General features: G+C 40.4%; 1 pseudogene; it reads left to right on the top strand.

Annotated features, from left to right (window-relative positions):
- The first annotated feature begins 919 nt into the window (after positions 1-919).
- Positions 920-1,271, top strand: LOC106991024 (large ribosomal subunit protein eL33-like; annotated as a pseudogene).
- The last annotated feature ends 13,273 nt before the right edge of the window (positions 1,272-14,544 follow it).

Raw genomic sequence — 14,544 nt, forward strand, 5'->3', positions numbered from 1 at the left:
TTTAAAGGATTAGATCTGATAGACAGAGTGCCTGATGAACTATGGACAGAGGTTCATGACATTGTACAGGAGACAGGAAGCAAGACCATCCCCATGGAAAAGAAATGAAAAAAGCAAAATGGCTGTCTGAGGAGGCCTTACAAATGGCTGTGAAAAGAAGAGAAGCAAAAAGCAAAGGAGAAAAGGAAAGATATACTCATTTGAATGCATAGTTTCAATGAATAGCAAGGAGAGATAAGAAAGCCTTCCTCAGTGATCAATGCAAAGAAATAGAGGAAAACAATAGAATGGGAAAGACTAGAGATCTCTTCAAGAAAATTAGAGATACCAAGGGAACATTTCATGCAAAGATGGGCATAATAAAGGACAGAAATGGTATGGACCTAACAGAAGCAGAAGATACTAAGAAGAGGTGGCAAGAATACACAGAAGAACTGTACAAAAAAGATCTTCATGACCCAGATAATCACGATGGTGTGATCACTCATCTAGAGCCAGACATCCTGGAATGTGAAGTCATGTGGGCCTTAGGAAGCATCACTACCAACAAGGCTAGTGGAGGTGATGGAATTTCAGTTGAGCTGTTTCAAATCCTGAAAGATGATGCTGTGAAAGTGCTGCACTCAATATGCCAGCAAGTTTGGAAAACTCAGCAGTGGCCATGGGACTGGAAAAGGTCAGTTTTCATTCCAATCCCAAAGAAAGGCACTGCCAAAGAATGCTCAAACTACCGCACAATTGCACTCATCTCACATGCTAGTAAAGTAATGCTCAAAATTCTCCAAGCCAGGCTTCAACAATACATGAACCGTGAACTTCCGGATGTTCAACCTGGTTTAAGAAAAGGCAGAGGGCTCTTTCAGCCATCCTGGACCCTGTGAAGGCCTGCTGGGAACAGGACTTCTAAAACGAAGTAAATATGTCTGGAAGGCTATGGTCCAAGGCCATTTTTGCTGGCTATACGGGGCCTATGGAACCAAAGGAAATACACTGCTCTCCTGAAAATTGAAGTTGTATATGCTCGAGATGAAACTGAATTCTATTTAGGCAAGAGATGTGCTTATGTGTACAAAGCAAACAACAACACAGTAACTCCTGGTGGAAAATGTAACAAAACCAGAGTAATCTTGGGAAAGATCACTCAAGCTCATGGAAACAGTGGCATGGTTCGTGCCAAATTCCGAAGCAACCTTCCTGCTAAGGCCATTGGACACAGAATTCGTGTGATGCTGTACCCTTCGAGAATTTAAACTTCTTGAAAATAAATAAAATTGTGGGGAAAAAAAAGAAAAGGTAGAGGAACCAAAGATCAAATTGCCATCATCCTCTGGATCATCAGATAAGCAAGAGAGTTCCAGAAAAACATCTATTTCTGCTTTATTGACTATGCCAAAGCCTTTAACTGTGTGGATCACAATAAACTGTGGAAAATTCTGAAAGAGATGGGAATACAGACCACCTGACCTGCCTCTTGAGAAATCTGTATGCAGGTCAGGAAGCAACAGTTAGAACTGGACATGGAACAACAGCAAATAGGAAAAGGAGTACGTCAAGGCTGTATATTGTCACCCTGCTTATTTAACTTATATGCAGAATACATCATGAGAAATGCTGGGCTGGATGAAGCACAAGCTGGAATCAAGATTGCTGGGAGAAGTATCAATCAGCTCAGATATGCAGATGACACCACCCTTATTGCAGAAAGTGAAGAAGAAATAAAGAGCCTCTTGATGAAAGTGAAAGAGGAGAGAGAAAAATTTGGCTTAAAGCTCAACATTCAGAAAACGAAGATCATGGCATCTGGTCCCATCACTTCATGGCAAATAGATGGAGAAACAGTGGAAATAGTGTCAGACTTTATTTTTGGGGGCTCCAAAATCACTGCAGATGGTGACTGCAGCCATGAAATAAAAAGACATGTACTCCTTGGAAGAAAAGTTATGACCAACCTTGACAGCATATTAAAGAGCAGTGACATTACTTTGCCAACAAAGGTCTGTCTAGCCAAGGCTATGGTTTTTCCAGTAGTAATGTATGGATGTGAGTTGGACTATAAAGAAAGCTGAGTGCTGAAGAATTGATGTTTTTGAACTGCGGTGTTGGAGAATACTCTTGAGAGTCCCTTGGACTGCAAGGAGATCCAACCAGTCTATTCTAAAGTTAATCAGTCCTGAATGTTCATTGGAAGGACTGATGTTGAAGCAGAAACTCTGATCCTCTGGCCACCTGCTGCGAAGAACTGACTCATTGGAAAAGACCCTGATGCTGGGAAAGATTGAAGGGGAGAGGAGAAGGGGATGACAGAGGATGAGATGGTTGGATAGCATCACCGACTCAATGGGCATGAGTTTGAGTAAACTCTGGGAGTTGTTGATGGACAAGAAAGCCTGGCCTGCTGCAGTCCATGGGGTTACAAACAGTCGGACATGACTGAGTGACTGAACGTAACTGAACTGAGAGATTGTCAGCTACACCCTGAACATATCCCCCTTCCTTCATCTTAGCACTAAAGCACTCCACCATTACATCATATTTAGCACTGCACATGGCCTCTAGATATTACAGTCCCTGTGTCTCTTGCAGCTAGATGTAGCCTTTTGATATTACCACTAGCATAATATGAGCAGAAGGGATGCTTGCAACCTCTGGGATGCTTTCTTATAAGGAAAATGCTTGACCCCACTTCTTTCTCCCTTCCTTCTGACTAGAATGGGTTGACATGGATCAGATAAGCAAGATTCTAACATGAGGACCAGGGAAGCATCTCAGAGCAAAGATGTTAAGCAGTTTTGTGCTGTGGATCTCTTAGGCAGTCTGGTAAAACCTATGGAGTTCTTCTTAATGTTTATAAATGCATAAATTAAAATATATAAAGGTTAAAATGGGAAATTTAGTAAAATGTACTTCTCAAAATATGTTTAGAAGCATTAATATAATATGTTTACTAACCCACTAAATAACAAGCTGTAAAGACACGTCTGCCATTAGTAGTGATGTGGTATAATATTAAGATATTTGCAATAAATTATATGATATAAAATTAACTGTAATTACTATTGGTGGAAAAGTCATAGGTACTGAAAATATCCTTATTGGTTGTTGTCTACCTTCAAAAGTGAAAGGAATACTAGAATACTAATACTAAATCTTATTTAGAGGTGAAGGAAAGATAGCTTTTTCCATCCAAGTTCAACAGATTTCCTAAATTCTATACATGGCCTCCCAAGGTGGGGATGTTGAAGAAATAAGACAAAGGCTGACCTTGTGGAACAGAGCCACCTATTTGCCATGGATTTCCAACCTATCTCCTGACTGTTACATAAAGACAGAGAAAAAAAAAAAAAAACAACTATTAAAGCTACTGTCAGACTTCCCTGGTGGGCTAGTGGTTAAGAATCCACCTGCCAATGCAGGGGACACAGGCTAGATCTCTGGTCTGGGAAGATTCCACATGCCTTGGGGCAACTAAGCCCATGCCCCACAACTACGGAGCCCACACGCCCTAGAGCCCATGCTCCGCAACAAGAGAAGCCACCACACCACGACTAGAGAGTAGCCTCCAATTGCTCCAGCTAGAGAAAACCTTCTTGCAGCAGCAAAGACCTAGTGCAGCCAAAAAGTAAACTAACTCATAAAAAATAAAGCTGCTGTATTTTAAAGTCTCTGCTATAGCAGCTTAATCTGTACTCTAATATAGTGGAATATTACAGCCCTTCAGAAATTGTCCTTTATCTGAAGTCTATAAAAATCAGTATTCGGCTACTCGGGAAATCAAGTTAAAAAAAAACAACTAAGAACAGATAGGGAGAAGGAGTGTCCAGGGTAACAGATCCCTCTTTATTTAGTCAGTTATGGATGACTAGTCACTCAGGTCAGGCATGCTTACTGGGACTACTCTTCGGCCATTACTACCAGCTTCCTAGGGTCTCCGAAAAATGCAACCTCAGTCATTTCAAGTCAGAGAAGTTTGGATGCCTCGTGTGTTTGATGTGGCTGGAACTACATCAAACAACAGCAATAAAGAACGCTTCTGAAGGATTTAGTCTAACTGCCTCTTAGTATTTCTGAACAAGGGCAGGGAAAAAAAGCTTCTTCCAGCCATTATTGTGACTGTTCACAAATTTTCCATTTACTGTACAAATTTTAATCTCAGCCCATTATATGAAACAAAATGAAAGCAGGAAACACTTGATCTGAACAACTCTTTGTCATTCTTCAGAAAAGGCTTATACAAAAGAACTGAAGAAACAAGTAAACAAAGTTTTAGTTATTATTAAAAGACACCGGAAAACCAGCTGTGATAGGACTCTGAAAATTTTTGATCACACTGGTTGGCAGACATTCTTCTCAAGTCCCAGGGGAATAATTGGTTTTGTGTAAAAAGGTTAGAAAAGATTAAAGTCAGAGGCAACAGCAATGTAGAGTGTTTTGCAAACACAAAATATCATGAAGTCAAAGAACACAGGTAGGAAAAAACAAAAACTTACAAAATAACTTCCTGTTGAAATAAGACTTTTTCTAGAAGACTATAAAAAATTCTGTTTGCTTTAAGATAGATGGTAAAAACTGAGGAAATAGACTTCAGAAAATCATATTGATGGCAATAATAGCAACCTCTAATGTTGATCTGGTTTGTGTAAAATTGGTATTATTCCTGTTTGTGTGTGCTCAATCACTTAGCCATGCCTTACTCTTTGTGATCCCATGGACTATAGCCTGCCAGGCTCCTCTGTCCATGAAATTTTCCAGGCAAGAATACTGGAGTGGGTTACCATTTCCTCCTCCAGGGGATGTATTACTTCTTCCTTAAATATTTGGGAAAATTCACCAGGAAAATCATCTAGGCCTGAGATTTTCTTTGTGGGATTTTCTGTTTCTTTTTGCTAATTCTTGTTTTACAGAAGTTTGCTCACTTCATCTAAGTCACTGGATTTACTGGCATAACATAGGCTATGATACTCACTTGTTACCATTTTTGTGTCTACAGGGTCCCTAACAAGACTTCTGTTTCACTCCTAACGGTAATAATTTGCCTTTTCCGTCTTTTGTTAAAGGCTTATCAGTATTATCAATTGTTTCAATGAACCAACCTTTGGCCTTGTTTACTTTCTTTTTTTTTATTTCATTGATTTCTGTTTTTTATTTTTTCCTTCTTTCTATTTACTTTATGTTTAATTTACATTTCTTTTAGTAGCTCTTGAAGGTGGAAGATGAGAGCACTGATTTTTAAACCTTCTTTATTTTGTAATGCAAGCCTTTACAAATATAAAATTATCTTTCAGTTCAGTTCAGTCACTCAGCTGTGTCCAACTCTGCGTCCCATGGACAGCAGCACGCCAGAGATCCCTGTCTGTCACCAAATCCCAGAGCTTACTCAAACTCATGTCCATCAAGTTGGTGATGCCATCCAACCATCTTATCCTCTGTTGGCCCCTTCTCCTCCTGCCTTCAATCTTTCCCAGCATCAGAGTCTTCTCCAATGAGTCAGTTCTTCACATCAGGTAGCCAAAGTATTGGAGCTTCAGCTTCAGCATCAGTCTTTCCAATAAATATTCAGGACTGATTTCCTTTAGGATGGACTGGTTGGATCTCTTTGCAGTCCAAGGAATTCTCAAGAGTCTCTTCCAATGCCACAGTTCAAAAGCATCAATTCTTCAGCACATAGATTTCTTTATAGTCCAACTCTCATACCCATACATGACTAATGGAAAAAACACAGCTTTGACTAGATGGACCTTTGTTGGTAAAGTAATGTCTCAGGTTTTTAAAATGCTGTCTAGGTTGCTCCAAGGAGCACGTGTCTTTCAATTTCATAAATTCTGATATGTGTATTTGTTATAATTCAGTTCAAAATCTTTTATCTTTTTCCTTGTGACTCCTTCTTTGAAGCGTTTCTCATTTCTAAATATTTGGGGATTTTTCTTGATATCTTTTTGTTATTTTCTATTATATTCTAAGAGCATACTCTGTATAGGTTCTGTCTTTTAAGTTTATTCAGACTTCTTTCTATGGTTTGGCATGAGTTCTATCTTGGTAAATATTCTAAATGCACTTGAAGGAGTATTCTGGAGTTGTTTAATGTAGCATTATGTAAATTTAAATTAAGCTAGAGAGAGTGGTTCAGATTTTCTATGTCCTTTCTCATTTTTTGTCTACTTAATCTACTAGTTACTGAGGAAGGAGTATGTTAAGATCTCCAACTATGCTTGTGATTGTCTATTTCTCACTTTATTTCTATTCATTCTTGCTTCATATATTTTGAGGTTCATATACATTTAGCATTATTGTCCCTTAAAGATTTTCCCTTTCATCATTATGAAATGTCTTTCTTTCATTTGGTAATGCTTCTTGCCTATACTATCTGATAATAATATAAATACCTGTCTTCAGGTACACTGAGACTCTTGAGGATCCCTTGGACTACAAGGAGATCCAACCAGTCTATCCTAAAGGAGATCAGTCCTGGGTGTTCACTGGTAGGACTGATGTTGAAGCTGAAACTCCAATATTTTAGCCACCTGATGCGAAGAGCTGACTCATTTGAAAAGACCTTGATGCTAGGAAAGTTTGAGGGTAGGAGAAGAAGGGGACCACAGAGGATGAGATGGTTGGATGGCATCACTGACTCAAAGGACATGGGTTTGGGTGTACTCCAGGAGTTGGTGATGGTCAGGGAGGCCTGGCATGCTGCGGTTCATGGGGTTGCAAAGAGCTAGACATGACTGAGCAACTGAACTGAACTGAGCCTCACTTTGATGGTGTTCAATCTAATGTTAAGCCCATCTAATGAGTGTTTGATTCAGATGCTATATTTTCCAGTTCTAGAAGTTCTATTTGTTTGTTTGTTTGTTTTAGAGTTTTCCATATCTCTTCCGAAACACCCAATCTTTTTAATCATTATATCCATCTTTTCCTGCAAATTTTAAAAACATATGTGTATTAGTGTTTTAAAGTTCTATTAATGCCCGTAACTGAGTAATCTATGGGTCTGTTTCTATTGACTAATTTTTCTTTTGACTATATATTCCATTTTCCTGTTTCTTAGTGTGCTTCATAATTCTTTTGTTACATTCCAAATAATGTATAGAAAAGAACAGTGGTGACCAAAGTATAATATTTAGTTTTGTTTTACTTCATTTTATTTTCCAGCAAATACAAGCTCTTTTATCTATCTGGAAGTTAGGATGAGGAGCTTATCATTAGTATTTCTTCCAGAGAGTCAAGCTGAGCTATATCTGGGGTACAGATTTTAATCGATTGAAATCACCTATGACTAGTCCAACCCTCAACCACCTGAGTCATAACTTTTTATGTTTTCAGTAGCTGAGCTGCAAGAATATTGGCTGCAGTTTCATATACTTTTGCAATATTTTGAATCTTTGGATTCACCTCCAGGCAGGGATCCAGAATGTAAACACCACAGGAATGCACAGACCTAAGCAATTTCTTTCTGCTCACCAGCCCTTTCTCCACTGTTATTATCTTTGCAAAACTCATGGTTGGGGAGGGTCTTCAAAAGGGCAGACAGAACTACTGATCCCAGTAATCTGTCCCAGCATTTGGGGCTTTTCAGACTTTAATTTATCCTGACGGCCCCAAAAGATTGGAAAATCAGATTTGTTAAGGACAACAAAGAGCATATAATATGCTAAGAGAAGGTTGAAGGACTAGTAGATTTAAAGTAAACTAAAGTCTACCCTGGTGGCTCAGTGGTAAAGAATCCATCTGCCAATAGAGGAGACACAGGTTCAGTCCCTGGGCCAGGAAGGTCCCGCATACCTCAGGGCAACTAAGCCTGTGTGCTACAACTGCTGAAGCCCACACAACCTACAGACTATTCTACACAACAAGAGAAGCCACTGCAAAGAGAGGCTGGTGCACCGCAACTAGAGAGTAGCCCCATTCGCCAGAGCTAGAGAAAAGCCTGCGTGGCAATGAAGACCCAGCACAGTCAAAACTAAATAAATATTCTTTAAAAAGTGCAAAATCTCAAGGCACAAAATAAAGTAAATTAAGAAGCTTGGTTAGATGATATTACTTTAAGCATGAACAAAATATATTAATTGATTTTTTATTTAAAAAAAGTCCTCTTGGCCTACCAAACCTATCTCCACCCTGCCATGGGGAATAATTCTGCCCACAGCTTCCCATGAGTCTGCATAGCCATTTTCTCTCTGTAATATTCTAACCTGGTTTAATAGTTTTCATCTAGAAAAAACAATTCATGTAAAGTCCACCCCATTTCCTGAAATTTCCCTCCAATTAAGATTCTGGTGATAAACTCCAATAAAAGGCTTTGGCATAGTAATTAGTGATTTTTATACAAAAATAATGTTGTCTTGTCTTTACAGCCACCAACACTCTTCCAAAGGTATATTAGTCTGCTGCTGCTGCTAAGTCACATCAGTCGTGTCCAACTCTGTGCGATCCCATAGGCAGCAGTCCACCAGGCTCCCCCATCCCTGGGATTCTCCAGGAAAGAACACTGGAGCGGGCTGCCATTTCCTTCTCCAATGCATGAAAGTGAAAAGTGAAAGTGCAGTCGCTCAGTCATGTCCGACCCTCAGTGACCCCATGGACTATAGCCTTCCAGGCTCCTCCGTCCATGGGATTTTCCAGGCAAGAGTACTGGAGTGGGGTGCCATTGCCTTCTCCATATTAGTCTGCTAGGGCTGCCAAAATAAAATACCATAGATGGTGGTTTAAACAAAACAAAGTTATTTTCTCTTAGTTGTAGAAGCCAGATGTCCAAGATCTAGGTTCCAGTTGATACAGTTTCCAGTGAGGACTTTCTTCCTGGCTTGTAGACAGTCATCTTCTCACTATGTCTCACATGGTTTTTCCTCCATAGGTTTACAGGAAGACAGAGCTTATAAAGCTTTAAAAGAGGCACTTGATAACTTGCTAGAACACTAATCCTACTGAATCAGGACCCTCCCTTATGACCTCATTCAACCTTCATTACTTCCTTAAAGGTCCCATTACCAAATTCAACCACACTGATGTTTAGAGATTCAACACATAAATTTGGGCGGGGGTGCACAAACATTTAGTCTAAAACAAAAGGTGTTTGGATATTACATTGTTTGATTCTTGATGTAATACTTTTCCCATCTTTCTTCTGTAATCTTTCTTTCTCTCTTTCATACAAACATCCATACTTACATGCCCATTCACACAGTGTTTTATGGAAAATCTCTATCATTAAGATAACCAAAGCTTAAAAGTAGAGGCTAACCACATGATAATATGTGAAATGGCAAGACATGGTTTGTGGCATACACTTTCATCTCAGGAAACATAGATTTATGCTGTTATAGAAATGACTTGTGGTTCAATTACTATAAAACAGAACTGTTACAGAAAGCTTTTGTTTTCACCCTAAAATATACCGTGGGTCAGTTCAGTCCAGGGAAAACAAAATTATAAGCCCTTTTCTCCACTCTGCTCCTGAAAGATATAGTCTCATCAAATATCTCAGGAACATCTTCCATATTAATTCTAACCCATTTTAACAAAGCGGTATTTTGATAAAAACCCCAGGAAAAGTGGAGAAATAAAATTCTGTCTTCGGTGTTGCTTTTCTATCGTATAACTGCCCCCTACTCTTACAAGGCAAGGGTCTAGGAAGAGAGAGTATAATATATGGCTAAGAGTGCTGGCTTTGGAAACAGATATGGATTCCATTAATAAGTCTCATCACTTACTGTGTGACCTTTAGTAACAAGGTAGTTAGACCTTTAGATAAGGTAGCTAAGCCTTTAATACCTGTTTGCTCATTCATTGATGGAACATTTAGTGAGCAATAATTATATGTCAGACACTTTAATAGGCACTGAAAATACCAAAAAAAAAAAAAAAAAAAAGTGTGAAATCCTTGCCATCCCAGGGCTCAAAATAGGAATACTAACACATATTTCAGGAGATTCTTTTAAAGGATTACATAAGTCCTTCTTAGTTACAACTGCATACTAAACCCCCCAGGGAGCTTTAAAAAAATACTGATGCTGTGTAGCTACTTACCTCTCAGGACCAGTTACTTCAGAATCTCTTCAGGGAAGACCTAGACAATGGTTATTTCTTTAAAATGGTTATTTCTTTCAAACTGCCCAGGGAATTCTAATGTGCAGCCAGAGTAGGAAACAATCGAATTACGTAAAGCCATGGCAAGACTAAGAAGTCAATAAATTGTATTAATAGGATAACCTTTGTAAGCTCATGGTACTATAGGAGGTAGACAAACTCAAAGTAACAGCATCCAACAGGAAAATAAAACTGAAACAAATACAAATCTTTTACTGAGTCAAAAACACCAAAGAAGAAAGACAGAGAGATAGGAGATGAGATCAAAAGTTCCAGGATATGACCAACTAATATTTGACAAGGGAGCCAAGAATACTCAGTGGAGAAGAAGCAGTCTCTTCAATAAATGACACTGGGGAAAATATGATATTCATATGCAAAAGAATGAGACTGGACCCCTGGCTTATGCCACTCACGAAAATTAACTCAAAATGGATTAAAGACTTAAATGTAACACCCCGAAACCACAAAATTCCTAGAGGAAAGCATAGGGTAAAATCCCCATGACACTGGTCTCAGCAATGATTTTCTTTGGATTTGACACCTAAAGCACAAGTAATAAAATAAATAATAAACTGAAGAGACTACATCAAATTTAAAAGCTACCACATAGCAAAAGAAACAATTAACAAAATGAAAAGGCAATATACAGAATGAGAGAAAATATTTGCAAACCACAGTTCTCATAACAGGTTAATAGCCAAAATATATATGAATCCATATGTCCCAGTAGAAAAACCAGTTTAAAAATTGGCAGTGGACCTGAATAGACATTTTCTCAAAGAAGATATTCGGACAACAAACAAGAACATGAAAAGATGCTAAGCAACACAGATCATCAGAAAATGCAAATTAATTCACAGGACATCACCTCATACCTGTTAGAATGACTATCATCAAAAAGACAGGAGATAATAAGTGTTGGTGAGGATGTAGAAAAATGGGAATTCTTGTACACTGTTGGGAGAAATATAAATTGGTGCTCTACCATGGAAATCAGTATAGAAGTGCTCAAGTAATTAAAAACAGATTTACCATATAATACAGCAACTACATTTCTGGGTATATATCTAAAAGAAATGAAATCACTATCGCAAAGATATGTCTGTACCTCCAGGATCGCTGCACTGATATTTGTGATAGCCAAGACATGGAAACAATCTGTGTCCAAGAACAGATGGATGGATAGGGAAGATGTGACATAAACACACACACACACACTATGGAATATTATTCACCCACAAAAAGAAGGAAGTCCAGCCATTTGCAACAATTTGGATGGACCTTGATAGCACTGGGTTTCCCTCATAAGTCAGTTGGTAAGGAATCTGCCTGCAATGCAGGAGACCCCAGTTCGCTTCCTGGGTTGGGAAGATTCCCTGGAAAAGGGATAGGCTACCCACTCCAGTATTCTTGGGCTTCCCTTGGGCTTAGCTGGTAAAGAATCCGCATGCAGTGTGGGAGACCTGGGTTCGATCCCTGGGTTGGGAAGATCCCCTGGAGAAGGGAAAGGCTACCCACTCCAGTATTCTGGCCTGGAGAATTCCATGGACTGTATAGTCCATGGGGTTGCAAAGAGTCGGACAGGACTGAGCTACTTTCATTTGATAGCGTTACACTAAGAGAAAGAAGTCAAGAGGAAGACAAACACTATGTGATCTCAATTATATGTGAAATCGAAAAGAAAAAAAAGAACTCATAGAGACAAAGAACAAATTAGTGGCTGCCAGAGGTGGAGGGTTGGGGCGATGGAAATGGGTGCAGGTGATCAAAAGATACAAACTGCCAGTTACAAGAAAAGTAAGCTCTGGGAATGTAATGTACAACATAGTGACAATAGTTAATGCTAAGTTGCTAACAGAATAAATATGAAGTGTTCTCATAAGAGAGTAAATACGAAGTGTTCTCATCACCATGTTAATGACAATCATTTTGTAATCTGTATACATACAGATGATTTGTATACACACATCAAATCATTATGTTGTACCCCTTAAACTTACGCAATATTATCTCTCAATAAAACTGAGAGAGGGGAGAATGGGCTCCAGGATGAAGGTGGGGGGGGGGTGCACAGACCATGTAGGAGTCCTGTGCTCTGACACATTTTTATGGGATTTGCCCTGATTGCTGTCCTGGAATACCCTGGAGGGAGCAGAGGCAGAAGGAAGCTAGCGCAGTGGTCCAGGTAGAGGCTGATAGTGACTTGGATCAGGTAGCGGCAGGGGAGATGTAAGAACTGGATCAGGACATCTCTTGGGGAAGAAACAGTCGAATTTGATGACTTATTACACGTAAGGTATGAGGGAAGTAGTCCAGAACTTTGGACTGAGCAAATGGATGAATTCCGTGGCTGTTAACAGAGAAGGCAAAGTCGTGATAACTGTTAAAATTAACGTGTACACGAAGTCGCTCAGTCGTGTCTGACTCTTTGTGACCCCCTGGACTGTAGCCTACCAGGCTCCTCTGTCCATGGGGTTTTCCAGGCAATAGTACTGGAGTGGGCTGCCATTTCCTTCTCCAAGGGATCTTCCCAACCCAGGGATCGAACCCGGGTCTCCCGCATCGTAGACAGACGCTTTACTGTCTGAGCCACCAGGGAAGTATGCTATTCCCATATGCTGGGGGGGGGGGGGGGGGGGGGGGGGGAGGGAGACTAAGTCTTTAAAAAAATTAATCTTTTAAAAAAAATTAATTTATTTTTGACCACAACATATGGCATGCAAAACTTCCCCAACCAGGGATCAAATCCACTACACTGAAAGGGTGGATTCTTAACCACTGGACCACCAGCGAAGTCCAATAGACTAATGCCAATTCACACAAAGTGTTAGTGACGAAGTTTTTTCTTCCATTTATTAACAAACCTTTATTGTGTCTACAAAGTCCTAGGCTTTGTGGTGGGTACTTGCAACCCTAAGAAGCAGTAACTCGATCCAGAGGATTTAGAGATGGAATGAAATCTGAATGGGGCCTTGCAGGCACCAGAAGGAAACTGCCTTTCAGAAGATGTTCTTCGAGGCAAGGAAATCTGCTCTAATTTCTAAAACTAATTAAATAACCACTGTCTTACTTGCTGTGTGGTCTTGGGCACATTTAAATTTTCTGGACCATAGTTTTATAATTCATCTAATAAGAATAATGGATATACAGTAATTATTGATTTCTTCTTTCCCTAATACTTGTAAATTGTAAATGGCCCCCATTATAAAATTCAGGGGCCTCTTTTGTCTATGAAGGAAATGATGGAAAATTCTGTTTGACTTCCCCAGAGGCTCTATGTGGATGATCTGATACTGGAGTAGTTCCCATTCTGAGATGAGAACTGAGTTCCTGCACCCCAGCTTGGTCCCTGGCCAGGGTGCTGTTCAGGGATCATGCATCAAGTCCACCGCAGAAGCAAAAGCTACCAACATTTAGGGCACTGAGGCCTGTGCCAGCCCTGACTTTACACACTCACATGCAGAAAGAATAGCTGCTGCCAGATGTCCTGTGTATAATACACCATAAGCTGAAGGAGTGGCCCTCAGTGCCTAGGACAGTGGGCGTAGTCTTTCCCAAGTGCCAAGTCCTCATAGAAGCCTGAATTCAGGATGCCTGAGTTGCCTGATTATTAATAACTCCAGTGCTCCACAGTCAGGAAGGGCACCCAGGTCCTGAGGAGCCTGGGAGAATCAGTGTCTACTGTAGCTCGTGTGACAGCTGGGGGGAGGGCAGCACCCTCCACCTCCTGGCAAAAGCAGAGACTCGCCTGAAAGCTGGGTGGAGGGCGTGGTGGTCCATTTAAATAGCACACTCCTCCCACTAATAACAGTGGTTGTCTCGGGAGAGGGAAACTGGGGAAAAGGGGGCAAGTATGGGATTCTTTCCTCCATTTAAACAATACTGAGCGCCTACCTGGGCTTCCCTGGTGGCTCAGTGGTAAAGAATCTGCCTGCCAATTCAGGAGACACAGGTTTGGTCCCTGGATTGGGAAGATCTCCTGGAGAAGGAAATGGTAACCCATTCCAGTGTTCTTGCCTGGAGAATTCCATGGGCAGAGGAGTCTGGCAGACTATAGTCCATGGGGTTGCACAGAGTCAAACATAACTTAGCAACTAAACAATAGCAGCACCTACTATGTGCCTGTAAGCTGTTTTAGGACTTGGAGACACTGTTGTGAACAACAACAACAAAAAAAGCAAAAATCCCCACCCTCATGGAGTTTATTTTCTGTTGGGGGCACTGCTGCTGCTGCTGCTAAGTCGCTTCAGTCATGTCTGACTCTATGTTACCCCATAGACAGCAGCCCACCAGGCTCCTCTGTCCCTGGGATTCTCCACGTAAGAATACTGGAGTGGGTTGCCATTTCCTTCTCCAATGCATGCATGCATGCTAAGTCGCTTCAGTCGTGTCTGACTCTGTGCGACCCCATGGACAGCAGCCCATCAGGCTCCTCTGTCCACGGGATTCTCCAGGCAA

This window comes from Ovis aries, chromosome 3 (assembly GCF_016772045.2).
Source record: "Ovis aries strain OAR_USU_Benz2616 breed Rambouillet chromosome 3, ARS-UI_Ramb_v3.0, whole genome shotgun sequence".
NCBI classification, from domain to species: domain Eukaryota; kingdom Metazoa; phylum Chordata; class Mammalia; order Artiodactyla; family Bovidae; genus Ovis; species Ovis aries.